This window comes from Nyctibius grandis, chromosome 2 (assembly GCF_013368605.1).
Source record: "Nyctibius grandis isolate bNycGra1 chromosome 2, bNycGra1.pri, whole genome shotgun sequence".
NCBI lineage: Eukaryota > Metazoa > Chordata > Aves > Nyctibiiformes > Nyctibiidae > Nyctibius > Nyctibius grandis.
Window position 1 is genome coordinate 105,853,948 of NC_090659.1, and position 26,273 is coordinate 105,880,220.

Below are 26,273 nucleotides of genomic sequence, written 5' to 3' on the forward strand. Positions count from 1 at the left end.
ATGTCAGTTTATTTCCGTTGTAAAAATTTTTTCACTGTTTTTGTTCATAAATAGCTGCTATATTCTTGAATGTAAATAAAATTCTCCTTAATGAACAGTTCAGAACTGTATTACTCAAGTATTTTGTCATGTTTTCATAAAGCAACTAATAATAATAAACTATTAGAAAGTATAATTTAAATATAAACCTACTTATTTGGTCAATACTAATAACCAACTATAATTCCAGTAATAATTATATAATTATTAGCATTTTATATTTTTGGACTGTTTCCAGCTGCGTTGGGATTTTCAGCAGAGACAAGAAGTTTAGCACTCAGAAGGACCTTTTCGAGTCAGAGTTAAGATGAACTGGTGAGGTTTCATGAAGAAATTTGTACCACTGATGCTCATACTATACACGTTCTTTTGAAAGGGAACTTCAGTCATCAGTGCTGACCTCTTCTCTCTTTACATGAAGTATACTCATTCCCATTCAAGAAAATTCACAGTATGTGTGGAGATGAAAGAGGTGATAGAGCTAAACTAAAACAATTCAGTAGAAAGACCATTTTAATAATTTAAACTAAATTTTTGTGCTATTATAAACAAACTGTAAACTGAAATAAAACAACCTGTCAACTCAGGCGAGCGAGAACTACTTTTACGATCTGCATGTAATATCTTCATGGAACATTACATTCATTAATGTTGTTTTTATATAACACATTGAGCTAGATGAGTATTATTACATAGCATGAACATCAGAAGTACATTAAGACTTCACACTTTGGTAGCATTCAGGCATGCACGCTTTTGTCCTTGAAGACAGAAGCAGGAAATAGGTGTAGCAGGGGTATGTTCCTCACAGAGGAGAAACAGTTGAGGTAAACCTGTTGTTCAAAGAAAAAGATTAGAAAATAAGGGAAACTTTCAGAATCCATATGGAAAAGCTTTCAAGACAAAGCTTTTTTTCCATATGGAAAAGCTTTCGCCATCCAGAGGGACCTTGACAGGCTTGAGAGCTGGGCCCTTGTGAACCGCATGAAGTTCAACAAGGCCAAGTGCGAGGTTCTGCATGTGGGTCAGGGCAATCTCAAGCACAAATACAGGCTGGGCAGAGAATGGATTGAGGGCAGCCTTGAGGAGAAGGACTTGGGGGTGATGGTTGACGAGAAGCTCAACATGAGCCGGCAGTGTGCGCTTGCAGCCCAGAAGGCCAACCGTATCCTGGGCTGCATCAAAAACAGCGTGGCCAGCAGGTCGAGGGAAGTGATTCTGCCCCTCTACTCCACTCTTGTGAGACCCCACCTGCAGTACTGCGTCCAGCTCTGGGGCCCCCAACATAAGAAGGACATGGAGCTGTTGGAATGAGTCCAGAGGAGGGCCACGAAGATGATCAGAGGGCTGGAGCACCTCTCCTATGAAGACAGGCTGAGAGAGTTGGGGTTGCTCAGCCTGGAGAAGAAAAGGCTCTGGGAAGACCTTATAGAAGCCTTCCAGTACCTGAAGGAGGCCTACAGGAAAGTGGGAGAGGGACTTTTTACAAGGGCATGTAGTGACAGGACAAGGGGTAATGGTTTTAAACTGAAAGAGGGTAGATTTAGATTAGATAATAGGAAGAAATTCTTTGCTGTGAGGGTGGTGAGACACTGGAACAGGTTGCCCAGAGAAGTTGTGGGTGCCCCCTCCCTGGCAGTGTTCAAGGCCAGGTTGGATGAGGCTTTGAGCAACCTGGTCTAGTGGAAAGGTGTCCTTGCCTGTGGCAGGGGAGTTGGAACTAGCTGCTCTTTAAGGTCCTTTACAACCCAAACCATTCTATGATTCTATGAAAATCAGAAAGGCAAGAAAAACTCAAAGTCCCATGACTAGATGAAAACTTTCTAATTCCTTTCAACCATCCCTTGTTCCCACATATTGTATTTCACCTTGCCCAACCTTGCTTTGCTGAGAGTTGCATATTATATAGTGTATTACAGTTTGAATTGTAAACTAGAGTCATCAGCTAACAAGAGCTGGATCCCTGCAGCATAATTTGTGGAAAATGGCAACGAAATTCATATGGCCTAGTTAACTGTTTGCATACCCCACAGTGCAAATTTGCATAATAACTATGACACAGTCACAATTAACAGCTTTGCACATTTTAATTTCCACTGCAATAGCTGAAAGGTAGTCACTGACAGCATAGGAAGAAGTGCTATATTAAAAATGATTATTTGGCTAATATCTGTGTACTTTTGAATCTCATTTACAGTAAAAATGTTTTTAAAACCTTGTTTTCAATCTTCCAACTTGAATTATTTTTCCTCCTTTCACAAACTACCAAAACATTAATCAGATCAGAAAAAAGTAATTTTCATGGTACATCCTTCAGAATCAAAAGATCAAGCAAAAATACTAGACAGATTTTTTTGCAAATGATTTCTAATTTTTGCATGTCTTACTAATATTTTAAGAAGTAGCTAGTTTCTGGTGTGAAATATCCCATGTCTTTCATGTAAAATGCCTTAGAATGCTTTAGTAAAAAAAAGAATGTAAAGCTCCCCTCTCTGAAATTCAGTCACCATTACAGCTAAGTTTCCTTGAGCAACCTTGAGTACCGTAATGTGGAAAGAAAATTAGCATCTCACAATTACTTACTTTCCTGAGATTTCCAACATATATGTTACTCTGTCTTGGTAGATAACAAAAATCTTTTCAAGAACACAAAGAGCTTAGAATAAGTGATGTAGAAGTGACTGGAGAATGATGTGGGCGAGACAGCCACATCTAGATGAGTGTCTCATCCACAAGGCTATGGCTAGACCCCACAGAGCTCACCACTATTACAAATTTTAGAAATAAGTCTTTCAGAAGAGAGAAAAGAGCAGTCTGTACAGCCATTGTTTTCACCTAATAATGAAAGAGTAAGATCCAATATGGTGTCAAGATCATTTAAGTATTTACATAAAGGACTGCAAGTCCACCAGGAGAACAGAAGATACATAATGTATTGCAGTCAATATCAGAACAGAAATTATTGCAGGGTCTTCTGTCTGTGAGGTTTCTCTGTCTTCCCTGGACTCAAAATTTTTTACATGTGAAACAGAAGCCAGAAAAGATTCATTCCACTAGATCCCTCTTTTACTTTAATTGAGCATTTAACAAAATGTTTATAATTAAGCTAGGTATGAACTAAATGACTCAACTTATGAGTCATTTAAATTCTTAGTTAAGGCTTTCAACTAATACAAATACATGAAATAGAAGGAGACTGTTTAATCTGCTTTTTTGTCCTCTGCAGTATGACAGAAGACAAGTGTTTGTTATGGAATGAAGGTATACCCGTGTTACCGTGATCAATTGTTCATGAGGAGTTGAGAGGTAGCCTTTGATTTATCATGTAACAGTTTTCCCAGAACAGAATCATAGAATCACAAAATATGAAAGTTGGAAGGGACCTCTGGAGATCACCTAGTCCTATTCCCTGCTCAAAGCAGCGTTAACTTTGACATCAGAATTGGTTACTTGTTGGAAAAAAAGGTGCAACCAGACATTATCAGGAATTTATTTTCTTCAATAGCCTTAGCATCTCTGAACAGTGCTGCTAAATTGTATTGTCTGGAGTCTCTGTGGCAGCTTTACATGCAATTTGAAAAAAAATTTCTTTTTTTTTTTCAGGTTCTTAAATACTGCTTTGACTCCTCTACTGTGTTGTTCCATTTAGCCTATTGGAGTTTTGATCCTTTTTACCCCATTTGATACAACTAACATGTTTTTATGAATACCTTCCTGCTTCTAACAATTTCTCTTGTCCTGCTTTTTAGCTATACTGGTTTAGCCATGTCTTTTAAATATGTACTTACCCTGAGCATCTGATACAATATCTTGAAATAGTCACATGCAAAAATTTGTTTCCTTTTCACAGGCTGCTTCTTTTTCATGTAGTACCTTTTTTTTTAAGTTAAGAACAATGACTAAGATTCTTCGTCTCTCACTACTCCATCAAAGATATTCACTCTAACATCAACATGGCCGATGTTACAATACACTCCTTGACAACAACATGAAAGAGACCTTGTGCACTGCTCAGAATTAAGTCAGGAAATGACTCTGATTCCTGAGAAACTGCTCCCTACACCAGTCATTTATGGGATCTAAAAATGTGGTCTGAATGTTGGACCTAATTATGACATTTATACTAAAAAGGCAAAACAAAAAATACAGTTTCCTCTCATAGTGTTTCTGATCCACTACAGCAAGTCACAGTCATTATAATCACCCTAGTCAGGTCATTGGCAATAGAGTCTTTAATACTATCAATCATATTTATACTATTAATATTATTATTGCTATGTTCAGATTGCACATTTCAGTCCATAAGCATGTTGATATAGCTGCTGAGTTGTTGATATAACTGCTTTATCAATCTGTCTTTACAATAAACTTCTGTTAATACATGGCACCACTTGCATGTCCTATTCTGTCTTTCCCGTATGTTTTTAACTTGGTGTTACCCACTGACTTTTCCTTCTGTTATGTTTTCAACATGACTATCCAAGTTCGTCTAGTTTCTTAGCTTCCTTAAAGCTAAGCATTTTAATTTTCTTATCTTAATTTTGAGGCTACAGAAACATATATAATTTTCCTTTATTTCCCAGTCTTCTACCTCCAATTTAAGTGACACTTTGTTTGTTCAATGTATCCTACTGCCAGGTTCTTTTTTATCCTGTAGCTGGGGATGTGTATTTTTTATTACTTTCCTCTTCACTCATTCCAAATGTGCTCCTCTGCACTATTCAGCTTTCCCTGAACCTTAAGTTCAGAAAGCTCTAATCTTTTTAAAGTGTCAGGTGCCTGGTTCTATTCCAGTTAAAATGAAGATGTCATTCCTATTGTGTCCCTCTGGTTCAAAAATATTCCCAGCTCCTAACGAATTCAAGCCCCTTTCCTTACTCATGTTCTTTCCACACGGTCTTGCATGTGGTAGTAAAAATATTTCAAAGATTGCTACCATGGAGGCCCTGGTCTTCAGTCACCCATATCCCAGTCTAAGCTTTGCCTTCAGAAACTCTTTGCTAGTTTTCTAGACTCTTAGTAGCTTTAGTGGTTCCCTCAATTTCAAAGGTGCAGACTTGCACCCTCCTCTGGGTCTAGTTGACTGAATCAGCAATTTTCCACAAAATGCTGCTGCCTTCCTTTACCTACCAGCCAAACAGATAGACTAAGGTTTCCTAAATACTGATACTAGGTATAAATTATCACTAATGTTATTCAACTTGGATTTAAGTTACTTGTCAAATAGCAGGTGCAACCACTTCTGATACAGCTTCCCCTTACTTGCATAGAGTGCTGGAATTACTGGTGCTACAGCTGCATTCAGGGTAAAAAAATGTGCTGTTTTCTTCCATCTTTGTTAAAATTCTAGATATATGGCTCCTGCAGATATGAAATCCAGCTGCAGTAGCTGGACTTAGTAAGCAAGGAAGGAAAAAAGATAAATTAGCCAGCTATGTATGGAACAGAGTTTAAAATGTGGTTCTGTTGCAGTCATAGAGTGGTATTTTATTCCTATTCACTTTACTAAGATTCTATGCTTAATGAGAAGTTCTGCTTCCAGAATATAAATATGCTACATTTCCTGGACCTGCAGAAAGTTTCATTCTACTTGAATGTTACTAACATATATACAGATGAGAAAATGGTGATTTCCAGTTTAGTATCCCAACTTAAATTTTCTTCAACATGACCTTTAGTCTCCTAAAATTTTTTTTCCCCTGCCCCCCCCGCCAACTTCAGGACTGTAGTAATGAAGTTTGCTCTCTATCGTAAGATGCTGTTTAGTTTAACTACCATATTTGATGATATTCTTGCCAAAGTTGCCTTTTTGTGGGGATGCAATTTGTATCTTTGAACACTGACTGAAGCAAATTTTAGAAAACTGAAATTAAGTTCTTGTCTTAAAGTAATTGCCCAGGATGTGAGAAACTCAAGGAAGTTTAGCGTAGTCCACTGATAGAACAGGAGTCAAATTCAGGATAATAGTCAAGCCCAGATCCTAAAAAACTCCTTAGCTCAAGATCCAGCAATAGCTCAATTGAAAGCGTGAATTCCAGTCAACTCCCAAGCTTGAAATTGCTTTCAGATTTTCTAGTCAAGGGCAGTTACATACAATGGGTTCAGAAGTCATGCAAATATTGATAGTGGTGAGCACATAAAGACTGTCAATTCCAATACCATAACTTTCATCCTTCACTTCCTGACTTGGTGCATTTTCTTCCCTTCCTATATCCTTTTCTTATAAATGTTATTCATAATGATGAACAAGCCAAGAAGGAAAGAATTAAGGTTTCTGCTGAAAAAGAAGGAAAGACGGTGCAAGGATGGTGCAACACAGCTTGCAGGGTAAGAGGGAAAGGCAACTCCCATTGCTCATGCTGGGAAGGGAAGCCTGAAGCACAGTGGAGATATTCCCTTAGTCACTACCTCAGGAATATCTGCTCAACAAATTGAGGCCTGAAAGTTAAACATAGCAATTCACATACACTGATTATTTTAGCTGATAAGAGCTGTACAGTTCTGCATCTTAGCAGTGCCTTCCAAATACTGGAATGAATCATAAGGAGATTATTACCCATTCCATTTTAATTCCTTTTTCTCATGTATGAGGGGACATACAAATGAAATACGAATGCAGAAAATGCTGCTGTTTAACAAATCGTTCTTGGTAGTGCTAATAAGCCTACTTTCTGTAATTAAAACCTCAAATGTATTCCTGAATGATAAATAATACATCATAGACTCTTAAAAAACTCCACAATAATAAATACCCTTCTTAATCGATACACAACGTATTTTGACATGGACGTTACAAAGCAAAAACAATGAAAGAAAACTAAATGGACTGGAAGAATAAGTGAGTAACACCATAGTTAAATCCAGCCCTAACGTTAAGAGGAACTGTTTAACTGGCTGTGTTTATACAGGCAAGTCTTTAAATGATTAGCTTGAACCCTTCAGCACCTCTCTTGAGACAGGTGGAAGAAAGGAACAATTTCAGGCAAGAAATTCTGAGAGCTATCTTGTCCTTATGGAAAGTCTAGCAGTATCTCCCTCTTCCTCTCCTTAAAAGCTGATAAAAATCCTGTCTTTATGGAAAACAAGAACAGTGTGCATTTAGTCTACTGTGTAAAGGGCTTTCTGTCTAAAAAGGACAAACCAAAACTAAACACATAGGGGTGACTTGAGAATCTAATAAGTTTTCCATCTATAAATTACAAAATTATAGTTTTTACAGGATTATAAATTACACTGAGAGCTGAATACCGCATCCTCTCTTATTTTGATCATTTGATCCTTCCAGGCATCAAAGGGCTTTTCTTCAGGTGAAAGTGGAAGGTTTCTCTTTGGGTTGTCATTCTTTGCAAGTAATATAGCTTTACAATGCAATCCAGGTATTATCTGACACTCCAAAAAGAGAAACTTAAAGAAGATGGCTGGCAAATTTACAGAACTTTTACTATAATCTATCAGAGGTAGTTTTCGTTCATTAGGATTTTAGTTCTTTTACTCAGTGACAGCTAAATGTTTCCCTTATTCAGAACAGACATGCACATTACACTGGATGCAGATAAGGCCTTTCTACTCAGTCCTTATTATTACAGTAATTTACTGAAAAAGTCTGGTATTGAATTCTTAAGATAGTTAAGAATTCAAGCAAGTAACCCGATGAACAAAATTCTGAATAAAATATCAAATTACAGAATTTTGCATCATTTCAGATATGTAAAATCCAACGATTGTTTTAGTTACCAGACAAGGCTGTGATAGTTACCATCTACAGTACATAAATCATGTTCTTATGGCATGTGATCTATTCCAGACACCCGATTTAAAATTATTATTAAAAAAAAAAATAAACCAGGAACACAAGAATCAGTTGAAATCAGAAGTTAAAGATGACAATTAAAAACACATACTTAGTCAGACCAAGATTTAGCAACATCTTGCTGTATATCTATCTACCCAAGTCAGTCAATAATGCAAATTAATAACAGTACCAGTAGCTGTCAACACAACTTGATATAAAAAGTTGATTAATTTCAGTTCTTACCAACATCTTTGAAAGTACTCTGAATTTTTAGTAAATATAGGGATTAAAATTAAAGGAAAATATTTTTTTACTGGTTAACATTCATGGCAATAAAGGAAAAAAAAGGAGAAATAATTCAGCATAAACTAAGAACTAGAACATGCTTCTAATGAAAAGATACTTCTTAAGATACAGTTCTATCATCGCAAAGTCTTGCAAATTGTTAAAGTATATATAAAAAAATTAGTGATCCTTTTTATTTATTGATCTGCTTCTTCCTTTATTCATATTAATAAATATTAAGAAATTTTAATAATATTTCTAATACTGGTGTTCAAACTGTTCTCTTCTGATCTCTAAGACCTATTACTTTTGTAGTTCCGCAGTACTTGATAGTTAATTGTTTACTAAATGAGTGAATGCAATTTCTTACAAGTCAGCTCTTCAAGCATGTAAGTATAGGAGAAACAATTTCAGTATTTTTTCTGTAACAGAACACACCAAACTCCAGAAAATGAGCACTGAAGCAAATGGGAACGTTGTAGTCTAACAGCTAACAGTTTCTGAACTACACACAATGAGAAACTCTATGCAAAGAACACAAATTAGCTCACAAGTTAGTCCTCCTCTCTCCTAAGAAAACTGACATTCAAAAATAGATGATGTAATTACAAATCTATGGAGAAAAGGAGACAGGAACAGTTCTTTTCTTTGCCAGTCAGCTGATCCCTGCTTGATGCCAACCAACATAGCATGTACGTGGGCTGGAAGGCTGGGTTTTCATAAATATTCAAATCAGACATTTAACATTGTCATTGCTTTATTATAATTAATAAGTGATAGTATGGTTGTGGCTTCTCTGTTTTACAGAATAAGGGAGTTTAATAGCATGGATGCCAGCCACTATATTCCTGTTGGGCTCTTCCATAGGCACATTTTAATTAGCAGTATAGATCTAGGTCTTATTTTGGATTTTTTTTTAAGTACTTGACTTTGCTACCATTAGAATGCTCCAAAATCTTTCAATTTTTGTTTTGTGTAATTTCCTAAATAAAAAAAAAAACAAACAAACACAAAAGAACAAAAAAAGAAAATAGGACATACTATTCACATTGAACTGACTCATCTGCTGAGTCCTCATGTTGAGATGTAGCCACAGATCTTCGTAAAACTGGTTACAGCAGTAGATGTTAGTCCTCTCTATTGACCAGCACTAGGAGAGAATGAGACACTGTGGCAGCGCATTTCCTACTTATTTTTTTTTACAGCGGGACAGGGATAATACTAAGGAACCACGGAATGTCTTCTGAGTATTGGGTGCAATTGTCTTATTTCTGTCCATCTGTCCCAGAAACTGGATCGGCTCTTCCCATGTAAAACTATCCTTATATCTATTCTTTGTTTTCCCTTTCTCCATGCAGTACAGTCTCAACTTCTTACTTACTTTAGCCAGACGTAGTCTCATTTCCTACCAGCTGCATTTCTCCTAGGTTTTGTTAAATCTCTTTCTCCTTCTCTACTTTCTTACAGTCTTAACATATTTCTTTCAGCCCTTAGACCATCTCAGTCTTCCTTCTCATCTCTTCTTTGCCACTTTCCCTCCACTCCAATTTTCTGACTCCTTCTCTCAACATAGTTATCCAGTTATTCCATGTTTTCACCTATATCTTAATATGTCTCCTCTCCTTTAACATTCACATTTATTGCTAGCTCCAGCCTCTTTGTCACATCTATTCCTAGCATTTCTTTCAAATCCAACACTCTTGGCTGATCAGGCTCAATTCTGGTTGTTCTGGAGGACCAACCTCCTGTATTTTATCATCTTCTTTCCTCTTCTTGTCTGGCTTTTGTTCCCTCTGCTTTAAAATCAATTCTTCCTCCATCTCCCTTGCAGACACCAGCAGAGGTGTAGGCAAACACCTCACTGAGAGTATAGATTCTTATGGGAGACAAGATCTCAGCTCTCATTTCCCATTTCCAGACCCAAAGCTACTGCAGGGAAAATTGTGCTTCATCTCTATATTCCTGATGGAATTATAACTAGTCATTCTGTGGTAATGGCACATTAATCCAGTCTGCAGAAAGGCTGCAAGAAACTAAAGTATAAGCAGAAACTTAAAAGACTGGCTGAAACATTTCTCTCAGGGATGCCAAACTAACTGTGATTTTTAGGATTAAAAAATTAGTTATGATTGGACAGATTTTTACAGAGTCATGAAATGCACACTTCGTCCGGTACATACCATCCTTGCTTTGCTGACCCAGGCCATTTTTTACGCTAAGAATTTTCCTGCGAGGGGGAATGGTTTTAAACTGAAAGAGGGGAGATATAGATTAGATACTAGGAAGAAATTCTTTACTGTGAGGGTAGTGAGACAGTGGAACAGGTTGCCCAGGGAAGCTGTGGATGCCCCCTCCCCGGCAGTGTTTAAGGCCAGGTTGGATGGGGCTTTGAGCAACCTGGTCTAGTGGAAGGTGTCCCTGCCTGTGGCAGGGGCGTTGGAACTAGATGATCTTTAAGGTCCCTTCCAACCCAAACCATTCTATGATTCTATGATTCTACTTTACATCTAGAATAGTAAACTAAGCAGGGTCAAGGTGTATGCTGTGAACATCTGTGCTGTTTCACTGACAGCATGCACCCTGGAATAGCTTGGCCTATACCACCTAGTACTCTGCCAGACATGGCCATGGCCACTTTATGGTCTGGGGACCGCATAGAGGAGGGCTTCCAAAAGGGTGTTCTGTTTTGCTAGAGACGAGAATTAGTTATAGAGATGCAAGATGTGTCATGCCATTTGCTGAGGATTAGCCTTTGCTAGCACATATGTGGCTTACTCAAAAAAAAAAAAAAGAAAAAAAAAGAAAAATAAATTCAGCTCTGTTCAAGTGAACATTATCCTCATTTTCCAATTAAGTAAACTACTCCTCCTCCATTGGTTTATGCTAATAAGAGCTTGTGATATCATTTAAGTGCTTTTAATTAAATATATTGAAGAGAATAGTAACGAGCTCTAAAATAGTAAGCAACAATCATTTCCCTATATATATTAAATTTAATGGACATTTCACTACCTTTCTTTTGATGAGATTATCAAGATTATAAAATCCCTGGGTAGTGAAGAAGAATGCCATCTGTTACACAGTTTCAAACCTACTTCTCAGAAAAATGTTCTTGCTTTTATAAAAGGGAATAATTTCTCATTTGAAATAGAAAAAGTTTTATCAATTTGTGACAGTCCAGAGGAAGTGAGCTGTTTTGCATCATGTGGTAGCTTCATCGGGCTATATAACACAACTACAATTTATGGTTTTACTTAAATTTGCATGTAGGCACAAAAGACGTCATTCTAACTGACAAAAATTCTGGAATATGCTCTGATATTTATAGGTTCATTTTTCTTTCTTCCCTGCTACAGCCTTTTCAATAACTACTCCAAATTGTAAATTATTTGAAAATTCTACAAAAGGTAAAACATAATTGTGCTCTTTAAAGATATATTTCTGTTTTGTATTAGAAATTGAAAGCTTAGCAAACAATTTGACATTTCAGACATTTAATGAAATTCGAATTCTTACCGTTGATACCATATTTTTACACCACAACCTGTTGTACCTGCAAAAGCAATACATTCAGTCCTGGAAGAAAGTGCCATACGAAAAATAAGGACATGTGAGTCTGCCATTCATTTCCAGACTGCTCTACAGAACTATTGTATTGAATACTCTTGTATACTCTACTATACATTAAAAGCTCGACTGTCCTCCAGAGAAAACCTCTTTTACTTGGGTTTACAATATCATTGGCAAGTTCAGAAAACTACAGCACTTGTGAGACAACTACAGAAAATACGCATTTTTAAGACATTGCCTTTGTTCTTTAAGTAAAACTCTTCCATATTGCATTAGAATGGACTACGAAGGTATTGTGGACATCTTCCGAATTTTAAGCTCATGGGACATTATCCTGCTATTCAAGGGTTGTAACTTAAAGCATTCTTCCCCAATTGGTTGCAAACATCTGATGGTCTCTGTTTGCCTACTTTACATTTTACTTATTCATAACACAGTCTTCCTTTAAAATCCCTTTATAACCATTTATAAACAGAATGAAGATCACATTTTGGCTTCAACTGACATTATTGCTCTTTTATTTGTTCAAAATATCAAGACAGGGATAATCTACCTGGGGGTATTCTACCCACTGTGACAATGCTTAAATTCTCTCTGTTTGCATACAAAATTTAATAGGAATTGCATAATATTTGAAGATTTATTTGTGTTTCTCATCACTATTCTACTCCATACTCTAGCTCTTGGAAGAACGGATAGTGGAAATATATTGTTGAAGCAAAGCTAGAATCATGCAGTTAGCAATACCTAAAAGTATCGGAAGCTCTTGGGGCAGCAAATGAAGATGAAGCCATGTTTTATATTATCTTGCTTCTTTTACCAGAAAGGCACACAAAGAACTTTTTTTCTTCTGAACATGAGTGAATACCATCTGGTCCTGGTGACAGAATAATTATTAATTTTACTGATTTGTCCCATAATATCTTCTACTGATATTTTCATTTGGGACACTTCTTCAGAGTCATTCTCCAGAAAGAAGGGGCACATACAGAAATGTCCCAAACCTCTTCAATGGAGAACATTGATGTCAACTCCTTTAGGACTTTCTTTTTGATATCTGTGTTCAGGCACATAAAATATAAATCTTCAGTGTATATCAAGTACACAAATGCATATTATTAATACACACAGATAAATACACGTCAATAGAAAAAAAAACACAAAGGAACTGAATGCATACTGTGGACTGCATGAACACACCACAAAATGCTCCTGTAAAGTATCAGGTTAGCTACTTGCATCAATCACCGAAAATATTATGCCCAGTATTTGATAATACTAACATCAATGATGATAACTGATTGTTAGAAGGTTGTCTGACCCTGCATATCTTCTGCTGAAGAGCTATTCAGGCCTGCCTTCACTCGCCATTTTTCTAAAATGTGTGGAGGAAAAAAAAATCACTGTCAAGATCGTGATTCAGGTATGGCTAGGTACATATAAAGTTGTTTAGGAAGTACCGCAAAGCAGAGTTTCTGTCTCTATGGTCCCCTGATCAACTAATATTAATTTAATATCTACCAAAGCTCATGATATCCCAGAGTAATCCAACACAGGAATTCTCAGACAGCGGCGGCAGCAGCGAAAGCGGCGGCAGCGACTTGAGGTTAGTGCGGGGGCGAGGGTGACATCGGGCTTAACCGGGCGGTTTTTCGTACTCTGGGCCCCCCCTGAGCCCCCCGCGAGCATCAGCCCCGAGCTGCTTCCCTCTGACCCCGGACCTGGAGGTTCCCGGCAACGAATCAGGAGAGGAGGGGGCGTAGCCGGAGGCACCGCGGGCGATTTAAACGCTCCACCCCCTGTTGATTGGGTGATAAAAAGCCTCCTGGAGGGCAGGGACTAGTCCCTGGCCTGAAGGGAGAGGGAGACTCAGCTGTGACTGGGTGTGTCCCAGGGCGGGAGAGGCCGCAGCCATTTGCAGCTCGTTGGGGAGGGCGCTGACTCCCTCCCAGTGCACAAGGCAAGGAAGGTGCCAAGGAGCTGTGAACCAGGGGTGGCATCAACAGGTATTTCCCAACTCAGTGAAAGAACAATGGTATCTACCCGGTGGAAGAAGACCAAAATGGATGTGGGAACCCAGACAGAGCTCCCACGGAAGGAGGCGATGGTGCAGGTTGCTGGCTGCAGGGAATGCTACACCGTCTCTGTGGTGACAGGGGGCTGTGTGCGCTGTGAGCAGGTAGATGATCTGCTTGGCCGAGCGGCACAGCTGCAAAGCCAGGTTGAAAGGCTTCAAGCCGAAGTAGAGAGGCTTAGGAGCATTCGGGAGGCTGAAATGGAGATAGACTGGTGGAGCCAGGCTCTGCCCTCCCTGCAACAAAAATGGGAGCACCTGCCGGAGAGCTCCCAGGATCGAGGGACCCCTGTACTCTGCCCCTCTCAGGTGGAAAACGATAACCTAGAGGAGAGGAGTGAGTGGAGGCAAGTCTATGGCCGTGGCAAAAGGCGAGTGCCCTCCTTGCCTACCTTGCCTCCACAGGTGCCTCTGAGCAATAGATATGAAGCCCTAGTGGAATACAGCCGGTCCAATGGGGATGTGGTGGAGAGGCAACCTATATCAGAGGTCCCACCACAGTCAGAAAAACCTGACAGGCGTATAGCTACCTCCTCCACAAGGAAGAAGAGAAGAGTTTTAGTGGTTGGAGACTCCTTCCTAAAGGGATCTGAGGGCCCAATATGCAGAGCTGACCCCCATCACAGGGAGGTCTGCAGCCTGCCTGGAGCCCGAATCAGGGATATCACCAGGCAACTCCCCAACCTGGTGAAGGCCACAGACTACTACCCCCTGCTGATCTTCCAGACAGGTGGGGAAGAAGCTGCATCCCGTAGTCTGAGGGGGATGAAGAAAGACTACAAGGCCCTAGGACGGTTGGTGAAAGAGTCTGGAGCACAAGTTGTTTTCTCCTCCCTCCTTCCATTTTCAGGTGATGACGTTGTTTGGAATAGCAGGATTCTCTCTATTAACGCCTGGCTACGAGACTGGTGCTACAGGCAGGGCTTTGGGTTCTTTGATAATGGCTGGTTTTATAAGACAACAGGTGTGACAGTGATACATGGGAAAGGTTTATGTCGTAGGGGCAAAAGGGTTCTGGGACAGGAATTAGCAGGGCTCATTTGGAGAGCTTTAAACTAGATTCGAAGGGGGATGGGGTAGTAGCTGGGCTTGCACCACTGGGGCAACGCTCTAGTGTTAAAGGTCGACCAGGAGGCCTCCCATCCCCCTGGGGTGAAATCGGTGTGCTCAGCTCGCTCCCTGAAATGCCTGTACACCAATGCACGCAGCATGGGGAATAAGCAGGAGGAGTTAGAAATCTGTGTTCGGTCGGGGGGCTATGATCTAGTGGCAATTACAGAGACTTGGTGGGACGCCTCACATGACTGGAATGTGGTCATGGATGGCTATGTCCTGTTCAGGAAAGACAGGCCGCTAAGGAGAGGTGGTGGAGTTGCTCTTTATGTGAGTGAGCAGCTAGAATGTATTGAGTTCTGTCCAGGGGCGGATCAGGAGCGAGTTGAGAGTTTGTGGGTGCGAATTAAGGGGCAGGCTGGCAGGGGTGATACTGTTGTGGGTGTCTATTACAGGCCACCGGATCAGGATGAGGAGGGTGATGAGGCCTTCTACAGGCAGCTGAGAGCAGTCTCGCAATTACAGGGCCTGGTTGTTGAGGGGGATTTCAACTACCCTGATATTTGATGGGAGGCCTACTCAGCCAGCCATCCCCAGTCCAGGAGGTTCCTCCAGTGCGTTGATGATAACTTTCTGATGCAAATGGTGGATGAGCCAACTAGGAGAGGAGCGCTGCTGGATCTTATCCTCACTAACAAGGAGGGTCTGGTTGAAGAGGTGAAGGTTGAGGGCAGCCTTGGTTGTAGCGACCATGAGATGGTAGAGTTCAGGATCTCATGTGGCAGGAACAGAATAGCTAGCAGAATCACAACCCTGAACTTCAGGAGGGCCAACTTTGGCCTTTTCAAGCAATTGCTAGGGGAAATCCCATGGGACAGGGTACTAGAAGGTAAGGGGGCCCAAGATAGTTGGTGAGCATTCAAGGGCTGCTTCTTCCGAGCTCAAGATCGGAGCATCCCAACAGGTAGGAAGTCAAGGAAGGGTACCAGGAGACCTGCATGGTTGAACAGGGAACTGCTAGGCAAACTCAAGTGGAAGAAGAGGGTGTACAGATCGTGGAAGGAGGGGCTGGCCACTTGGGAGGAATATAAGTCTGTAGTCAGAGGATGTAGGGAGGCAACTAGGAAAGCTAAGGCCTCCTTGGAATTCAACCTTGCAAGAGAGGTCAAGGACAACAGAAAGGGCTTCTTCAAATACATTGCAGGTAAAGCCAACACTAGAGGCAATGTAGGCCCACTGATGAATGAGGTGGGGGTCCTGGAGACAGAGGATAAAAGAAGGCGGAGTTACTGAATGCCTTCTTTGCCTCTGTCTATACTGTTGGAGGCTGTCCTGAGGAGCCCCGGACCCCTGAGGCCTCAGAAGAAGTCAGGATAGAGGAGGAATCTGTCTTGGTTGATGAGGGCTGGGTCAGGGACCAATTAAGCAACCTGGACGTCCATAAATCCATGGGCCCTGATGGGATGCACCCGCGGGTGCTGAGGGAGCTGGCGGAAGTCATTGCTAGGCCACTCTCCATCATCTTTGCTAAGTCGTGGGCAACGGGAGAGGTGCCTGAGGACTGGAGGAAAGCGAATGTCACTCCAGTCTTCAAAAAGGGCAGGAAGGAGGACCCGGGGAACTATAGACCGGTCAGCCTCACCTCCATCCCCAGAAAGGTGATGGAACAACTTGTCCTTGGTGCTGTCTCTAGGCACATTAAGGATAGGGGGATCATTAGGGGCACTCAGCATGGCTTCACCAAGGGGAAGTCATGCTTAAACAACTTGATAGCCTTTTATGAGGACGTAACCCGGTGGATAGATGATGGTAAAGCTGTGGATGTGGTCTATCTCGATTTCAGTAAAGCGTTTGACATGGTCTCCCACAGCATCCTCGCAGCTAAACTGGGGAAGTGTGGTCTGGATGATCGCGTAGTGAGGTGGATTGTGAACTGGCTGAAGGAAAGAAGCCAGAGAGTAGTGGTCAGCGGGACAGAGTCCAGTTGGAGGTCTGTGTCTAGCGGAGTTCCGCAAGGGTTGGTTCTGGGACCAGTACTATTCAATATATTCATTAATGACTTGGATGAGGGATGAGAGTGCACTGTCAGCAAGTTCGCTGATGACACAAAACTGGGAGAAGTGGCTGATGTGCTGGAAGGCTGCGCAGCCATTCAGAGAGACCTGGACAGGCTGGAGAGTTGGGCGGGGAGAAATTTAATGAAATATAATAAGGGCAAGTGTAGAGTCCTGCATCTGGGCAAGAACAACCCCATGTACCAGTACCAGTTGGGGGCAGACCTGTTGGAGAGCAGCGTAGGGGAAAGGGACCTGGGGGTCCTAGTGGACAACAGGATGACCATGAGCCAGCAGTGTGCCCTTGTGGCCAAGAAGGCCAATGGCATCCTGGGGTGTATTAGAAGGGGTGTGGTCAGCAGGTCAAGAGAGGTTCTCCTCCCCCTCTACTCTGCCCTGGTGAGGCCGCATCTGGAGTATTGTGTCCAGTTCTGGGCCCCTCAGTTCAAGAAGGACAGGGAACTGCTAGAGAGAGTCCAGCGCAGAGCCACGAAGATGATTAAGGGAGTGGAACATCTCCCTTATGAGGAGAGGCTGAGGGAGCTGGGTCTCTTTAGCTTAGAGAAGAGGAGACTGAGGGGTGACCTTATTAATGTTTAGAAATATGGAAAGGGCAAGTGTCATGAGGATGGAGCCAGGCTCTTCTCAGTGACATCCCTTGACAGGACAAGGGGCAATGGGTGCAAGCTGGAACACAGGAGGTTCCACTTAAATTTGAGGAAAAACTTCTTTACGGTGAGGGTGACTGAACACTGGAACAGGCTGCCCAGAGAGGTTGTGGAGTCTCCTTCTCTGGAGACATTCAAAACCCGCCTGGACGCGTTCCTGTGTGATATGGTCTAGGCAATCCTGCCCCGGCAGGGGGATTGGACTAGATGATCTTTCGAGGTCCCTTCCAATCCCTAACATTCTGTGATTCTGTGATTCTGTGATTCTGTGATTCTGTGATTCTGTGATTCTGTGATTCTGTGATTCTGTGATTCTGTGATTCTGTGATTCTGTGAAAAACAGCCACAAGGTATGAAGGACTTGCCCTCGCTACCTCTGATCATGAAGCAGTTCAGACATGGTATTTGAACAGACAGTACATCTTCTGTGATCACAGCAATAATATTCTGAAACACACCCAGAATTTATGTTGGCAGGCAAGTGTTTCATCTAGGAAGAGTGCTGGGAAACAGCAAACTAGGAAGCCCAGTTTATGCTTACCACTTGCATCAGCAGCAAAGATGAAACTGAAATCAGTGACAATGTATAAAGGGAATAAAAAGACAACAGGGTAGATAGCCTGTGTATGTCTGCTGTTGCTTTCAGTTGTGCCTAAAAATCCTTTAAAAACAGCAAAGAAACAGTGAAAGCTTAATTAATGGTTTGTACTATAAACAGAAGTAATGAGGCTTAGTTGTATACAGATTTGTACCTTTTGTTCTTCAAGTATCCACATCAATGCAGCAACCTTGTTACTTTTGCTCTCTCCGAGTCCTTTATAAAAATTTCCTGGGCAAAAGATAAATCATCCCAGTACTAGCTAGCTTGAATTGTGTGTTCTGACCCAGTAGATACTGTTCACGTGCCAAGAGAATGTACCAGGACAGAGTTTTCCTTTAATGAGGGCATTACCTCACAAGAAACTTTCACTAAACTTGAAAAAACATCATTATCCTGAAAACCTCTACACTTTCATTTTATCACACTCAAATTCAGCTGCAAAGTCAAAAAAGATGGGGCATAGCAACTTTGAGGTGAACAAACAGTAAGTAGAATTCCATCAGCTTAATTTTTTTAAAAAAAAGAAAATTAAACCATAATGAAATACTGATAGACAGAAACAAATAAGAGAGTAACATTTTACATAGCTTTTACAAACAGGTTTTACTTTAAAACACATACTTTTCCTACAAGAACAGAACATGTGATAAATAATAAACCAAAATCAAATATTAAAAAAATATCAGGAAACCTAATGACTGATGTAATTAAAATAAATTTTCAGAGATATTTTTTCAATATTGTTTCAGTTGTTTTGTGTTACTATATCCTGTTCAATCAGTAGATCCCATTTGATAACAACAAATTGAGTACACAAATAATAGAAGAACATTTTCTTATGTTTATTATATTATTACTTTCCTCTTAACTTACTCAGTTCAGAGCTGGAGGAGGAACAAAAACAGCACACAGGATTCAAAAGGCAGGTATATTATGGAGTTGTACAATGTACTGTCTTTTGATCTCTATCATTTCCCCATGAATTCCAAATATTTCATTTTCTGACAACTAGTGGGTACTGAACTGGTGTCTTCAATGAACCGTCCATCATAAACCCCGGGTCTCACTATGAAGTTGTAATAGTTCAGATACCATCACTTTGCATTTGAAGGCCTTTTTTCCCCCCATGTGCAAAACTTCACATCTACCTAGACTGAATTTTATCTGCCATTTTCGTTTCTGACCATTCAGTCTTGAAATGCTCTTCAGCGAAGTAAAAAAAAGATGGAGAGTGGCAACCTGCATATGCAACTGGTAAGTGATAGTCATTGGAGACTTCGTTTAGCAGGAGACAGAGGCACACATCTGCTGACCTGACTTTGATGTCTTGGGAGTTCTGCTGCTTGCTGAGTGATCAGATATAGGATATTGCAGAGACTTTTGAGGCTTATCAAGCTCCTGCTGCTCATCACATATACAGCAATGATACTCCTAAGGATGAGCACATGAAGAGTGACTATGGAACTCTAGGGGGGGGGTAAAGGGTGAAAAGGCCAGCTGGTTTTCTCCTCAATCCTTCCAAGGAAAGAGAAAGGTTCACATAGCAGTGGATATATCTGGCATGTTAACACCTTACTACTTAGCTGGTGTCAGAGGCAGAGCTTTGGCTTTTATGACCACAGGAGCCTCTTTAAGGAGTGAGAAGTATTGAGAAGAGATGGGATCCATCTGACCAAGTTGGGCAAGAGCATCTTTGCTAACTTAGTGAGGAAAGCTTTAAACTAGGTACATCAGGAGAGGGTTCCCATAGCCTTAAGAGAAGTGAATGCATGGAGGGCAGCAAAGAAGTACCCAGGGGACAGCATGATGGAGAAGGCTCTTTCCCCTTCCTTACAAAAGTGGCATGACTGGGGTCCACCTCCAGTGCCTGTACTTGAATGAACACAGCATGGAAAACAAACAAGAGCAATTCATGCACAGCTGAAGAGCAATGACCTCACTGGAATTACAGAAATACATTGGATAGGCTGCATGACTGGAATGCTGCAATGGATGGATACAAGCACTCAGGAAAGAAAGGTTGGGAAGGCAAGAAGGAAGGGGGTTGCGCTGTGTGCAAAGCGCTGGGTCAAATCCATACAGTTTTGCTTTGAAATAGAAAGGGAGACATTCAGGAGGTTATGAGAAATATCAAAGGGCAGATAAAAGGACAAGTGATGTTCTGCTAAGAGTTTGCTACAGACTCCCTGATCAAGTACAGCAGGAGGATGGACTAGATGATTTTCAGAGGCCTCTTCCAATCTAAATTAATCTAGGATTCTGCAGTCTTTAGAGCTGGCCTTTTATCATCATTAGTAGTTCACTTATTTTATTATTGACTTCTTTCAGAGGTCTTCGGTGAATATCTTTTGATTTTGAATATTCCTATATATTTTATCTACATGTTCCCTATAGATAACCTTTTCTATAGTCCTTTTATTCCGAAACACATCCTTTGATGAGTACCCCATAAAGTAGGGTTCTAGCATAGAAAGTGCTCCAGTTTCTTCCACAATTAACAGAAACACAAATAGTTAATTTTGCATACCTCTTATATCCTTCAGATCTCTGACCACTCTTTTTAGAGACTGATTATCCATTTACCATACAAACTACCTGGCAGGTTTTGGTGGTTGTCATGTTTGAAGAAAGATTTATCGTCACTTACGATGTTCATTGTCCCTCAAATATTTTTGCCCAGTTGTATTGCTTTTACATTTAGCCTGACAGACTTCATGAGCTTCTCTCTTTTGTTCATTTGCACACAACTTCAGATTTGGGAAATACAACAGAATCACAGAATCAACCAGGTTGGAAGAGACCTCTGGGATCATCAAGTCCAACCGTTGCCCTGACACCACCCTGTCAACTAGACCATGGCACTAAGTGCCATGTCCAGCCTTTTCTTAAACACGTCAGAGATGGTGACTCCACCACCTCCCTGGGCAGCCCATTCCAATGTCTAATGACCCTTTCTGAAAAGAAATTCTTCCTAATGTCCAACCTGAACCTCCCCTGGCGAAGCTTGAGGCTGTGTCCTCTTGTTCTATCGCTAGCTGCCTGGGAGAAGAGGCTGACGTCCACTCCACTACAACCTCCCTTCAGGTAGTTGTAGACTGCAATAAGGTCACCTCTGAGCCTCCTCTTCTCCAGGCTAAACAACCCCAGCTCCCTCAGCCGTTCCTTGTAGGTCAGACCCTCCAGACCCTTCACCAGCTTGGTCGCCCTCCTCTGGACTCGCTCCAACACCTCAACATCTTTCTTGAAGTGCGGGGCCCAGAACTGGACACAGTACTCAAGATGCGGCCTCACCAGTGCTGAGTAGAGAGGGACGATCACTTCCCTAGACCGGCTGGCTACACTATTCCTAATAGAGGCCAGGATGCCATTGGCCTTCTTGGCCACCTGGGCACACTGCTGGCTCATGTTTAGCTGGCTGTCAATCAGAACCCCCAGGTCTCTTTCCACCGGGCCGCTTTCTAACCACTCTTCCCCCAGCCTGTAGAGCTGCATGGGGTTGTTGTGGCCCAAGTGTAAGACCCGGCACTTGTTCTTGTTCAACCTCATGTCATTGGTCTCGGCCCATCTATCTAACCTGTCCAGATCCCTCTGTAGGGCCTTCCTACCCTCCAGCAGATCGACACTCCCACCCAGCTTGGTGTCATCTGCAAATTTACTGAGGGTGCACTCAATCCCTACGTCTAGATCATCTAGAAAGATATTGAACAGCACCGGCCCCAGAACTGAGCCCTGGGGAACACTGCTAGTGACCGGACGCCAGTAGGACTTTGCCCCATCCACCACCACTCTCTGGGCTTGGCCATCCAGACAGTTTTTAACCCATTGAAGAGTCCACCCATCGAAGCCCCGGGCAGCCAGTTTGTCTAGGAGGATGCTGTGGGAGACAGTGTCGAATGCCTTACTGAAGTCTAGACAGACTACATCCATAGCCCTGCCCTCATCTACTAAGCGGGTCACTTGGTCATAGAAGGAGACCAGGTTGGTCAAGCAGGACCTGCCTCTCATGAATCCATGTTGGCTGGCCCCGATGCCCCGATGCCCCCGATGCCCCACAGCATCCTCGCAGCTAAACTGGGGAAGTGTGGTGTGGATGATCGCGTAGTGAGGTGGATTGTAAACTGGCTGAAGGAAAGAAGCCAGAGAGTAGTGGTCAGCGGGACAGAGTCCAGTTGGAGGTCTGTGTCTAGCGGAGTTCCGCAAGGGTCGGTTCTGGGACCAGTTCTATTCAATATATTCATTAATGACTTGGATGAGGGATTAGAGTGCGCTGTCAGCAAGTTCGCTGATGACACAAAACTGGGAGGAGTGGCTGAGATACCGGAAGGCTGCGCAGCCATTCAGAGAGACCTGGACAGGCTGGAGAGTTGGGCGGGGAGAAATTTAATGAAATATAACAAGGGCAAGTGTAGAGTCCTGCATCTGGGCAAGAACAACCCCATGTACCAGTACAAGTTGGGGGCAGACCTGTTGGAGAGCAGCGTAGGGGAAAGGGACCTGGGGGTCCTAGTGGACAACAGGATGACCATGAGCCAGCAGTGTGCCCTTGTGGCCAAGAAGGCCAATGGCATCCTGGGCTGTATTAGAAGGGGTGTGGTGAGCAGGTCAAGAGAGGTTCTCCTCCCCCTCTACTCTGCCCTGGTGAGGCCGCATCTGGAATATTGTGTCCAGTTCTGGGCCCCTCAGTTCAAGAAGGACAGGGAACTGCTAGAGAGAGTCCAGCGCAGAGCCACGAAGATGAATAAGGGAGTGGAACATCTCCCTTATGAGGAGAGGCTGAGGGAGCTGGGTCTCTTTAGCTTAGAGAAGAGGAGACTGAGGGGTGACCTCATTAATGTTTAGAAATATGGAAAGGGCAAGTGTCAAGAGGATGGAGCCAGGCTCTTCTCAGTGACATCCATTGACAGGACAAGGGGCAATGGGTGCAAGCTGGAGCACAGGAGGTTCCACTTAAATTTGAGGAAAAACTTCTTTACTGTAAGGGTGACTGAACACTGGAACAGGCTGCCCAGAGAGGTTGTGGAGTCTCCTTCTCTGGAGACATTCAAAACCCGCCTGGACGCGTTCCTGTGTGATATGGTCTAGGCAATCCTGCCCCGGCAGGGGGATTGGACTAGATGATCTTTCGAGGTCCCTTCCAATCCCTAACATTCTGTGATTCTGTGATTCTGTGACTGTCCTGCATGTGCCATGTAATGGCACTCAGGATGATCTATTCCATCACCTTGCCTGGCACCGAGGTCAGGCTGACAGGCCTATAGTTCCCTGGATCATCCTTCCGACCAATTCTTGTAGATGGGCGTTACATTCGCTACTTTCACACAGAATCAAAGAATCACAGAATGTTAGGGATTGGAAGGGACCTCGAAAGATCATCTAGTCCCATCCCCCTGCTGGAGCAGGATTACCTAGACCATATCACACAGGAACGCGTCCAGGCGGGTTTTGAATGTCTCCAGAGAAGGAGACTCCACAACCTCTCTGGGCAGCCTGTTCCAGTGTTCAGTCACCCTCACCGTAAAGAAGTTTTTCCTCATATTTATGTGGAACCTCCTGTGTTCCAGCTTGCACCCATTGCCCCTTGTCCTGTCAAGGGATGTCACTGAGAAGAGCCTGGCTCCATCCTCATGACACTTGCCCTTTACATATTTATAAACATTAATGAGGTCACCCCTCAGTCTCCTCTTCTCTAAGCTAAAGAGACCCAGCTCCCTCAGCCTCTCCTCATAAGGGAGATGTTCCACTCCCTTAATCATCTTCGTGGCTCTGCGCTGGACTCTCTCTAGCAGTTCCCTGTCCTTCTTGAACTGAGGGGCCCAGAACTGGACACAATATTCCAGATGCGGCCTCACCAGGGCAGAGTAGAGAGGGAGGAGAACCTCTCTCGACCTGCTAACCACACCCCTTCTAATACAGCCCAGGATGCCATTGGCCTTCTTGGCCACAAGGGCACACTGCTGGCTCATGGTCATCCTGTTGTCCACTAGGACCCCCAGGTCCCTTTCCCCTACGCTGCTCTCCAACAGGTCTGCCCCCAACTTGTACTGGTACATGGGGTTGTTCTTGCCCAGATGCAGGACTCTACACTTGCCCTTGTTATATTTCATTAAATTTCTCCCCGCCCAACTCTCCAGCCTGTCCAGGTCTCTCTGAATGGCTGCGCAGCCTTCTGGTGTGTCAGCCACTCCTCCCAGTTTTGTGTCATCAGTGAACTTGCTGACAGTGCACTCTATTCCCTCATCCAAGTCATTAATGAATATATTGAATAGTACTGGTCCCAGTACCGACCCTTGAGGGACTCCGCTAGACACAGGCCTCCAACTGGACTCTGTCCCATTGACCACCACTCTCTGGCTTCTTTCCTTCAGCCAGTTCACAATCCACCTCACTACCCGATCATCCACACCACACTTCCTCAGTTTAGCTGCGAGGATGCTGTGGGAGACTGTGTCAAACGCTTTACTGAAATCGAGATAGACCACATCCACAGCTTTACCACCATCTATCCACCTGGTTACATCCTCATAAAAGGCTATCAAGTTGGTTAAGCATGACTTCCCCTTGGTGAAGCCATGCTGAGTGCCCCTAATGATCCCCCTATCCTTGATGTGCCTAGAGACAGCACCAAGGACAAGTTGTTCCATCACCTTTCTGGGGATGGAGGTGAGGCTGACCGGTCTATAGTTACCTGGGTCCTCCTTCTTACCCTTTTTGAAGACTGGAGTGACATTCGCTTTCCTCCAGTCCTCAGGCACCTCTCCCGTTGCCCACGACTTAGCAAAGATGATGGAGAGTGGTCTAGCAATGACTTCCGCCAGCTCCCTCAGCACCCACGGGTGCATCCCATCAGGGCCCATGGATTTATGGACATCCAGATTGCTTAACTGGTCCCTGACCCAGCCCTCATCTACCAAGACAGATTCCTCCTCTATCCTGACTTCTTCTGGGGCTGCAGGGGTCCGGGGCTCCTCAGGACAGCCTCCAGCAGTATAGACAGAGGCAAAGAAGGCATTCAGTAACTCCGCCTTCTTTTTATCCTCTGTCTCCAGGACCCCCACCTCATTCATCAGTGGGCCTACATTGCCTCTAGTGTTGGCTTTACCTGCAATGTATTTGAAGAAGCCCTTTCTGTTGTCCTTGACCTCTCTTGCAAGGTTGAATTCCAAGGAGGCCTTAGCTTTCCTAGTTGCCTCCCTACATCCTCTGACAACAGACTTATATTCCTCCCAAGTGGCCAGTCCCTCCTTCCATGATCTGTACACCCTCAGTCAGCTGGAACTTCTCCAGTTAACCAGGACTGCCGGTAGATAATAGAGAGTGGTTTGGCAAGTTCATTTGCCAGTTGCTTCATTACTCTGGGGTGAATCCCATCCAGGCCCATAGCCTTGTGGGTGTCCAGCTGGCACAGCAGGTCACTAACCGTCTCCTCCTGGATTACGGGAGGTTCGCACAGCTCCCCGTCCCTAACTTCAGGCTCTGGGGGCTGAGTCTCCTGAGGACAACTGATCTTGACATTAAAGACCGAGGCAAAGAAGGCACTGAGCACCTCTGCCTTTTCCTCGTCCCCTGACACTACACTACCCTCCTCATTCAGCAAGTGGTGGAGGCTCTCCTTGACCCTCCTTTTGCTGTTGATGTATTTGTAAAAGCTTTTTTTGTTATCTTTGACTGTAGCAGCTAAATCAAGCTCTAATTGAGCTTTGGCCCTTCTAATCTTCTCCCTACACGACCTGGCCATGTCCCTATAGACCTCTCAAGTTACCCGACCCTTCTTCCAGAGCAAATAGGCTCTCTTTTTTTTCCTTAAGTTCTAGTCTAAGTTCCCTGTTTAACCAGGCCGGTCTTTTTCCCCGACGGCTTGTCTTCCTACACACCGGGACAGCCTGCTCCTGAATATTTAGCAATTCCCTTTTGAAGCATGTCCAGCCTTCCTGGACTCCTTTGTCCTTCAGGACCGACTCCCAAGGGACTCGGTCCACCAGCCTCTTAAACAAGCTAAAGTCAGCCCGCCGGAAATCTAAGGCAGAAGTTCTGCTCTTGCCCCTCCTTACTTCCCTCACTAGCGAAAACTCTAACATTTCGTGGTCGCTATTCCCACGACGGCCACCGACCCTCACATCTCCCACTAGTCCTTCTCTGT

The 26,273-nt window shown here is 43.0% G+C and overlaps 1 protein-coding gene across 6 annotated transcripts in view; it reads right to left on the minus strand.

Moving 5' to 3' along the window:
- Window positions 1-26,273, minus strand: part of SGCG (sarcoglycan gamma) — a 180,088-nt gene that overhangs the window by 86,550 nt on the left and 67,265 nt on the right. The window contains exon 2 of one of the 6 annotated variants that reach the window (XM_068425437.1): window positions 9,158-9,266. The exons of the other annotated variants lie outside the window; for them this stretch is intronic. The gene's annotated coding sequence lies outside the window, so the exon portion shown is untranslated. The remainder of the gene's footprint in view (window positions 1-9,157; window positions 9,267-26,273) is intronic. 6 annotated transcript variants of the gene reach the window in all.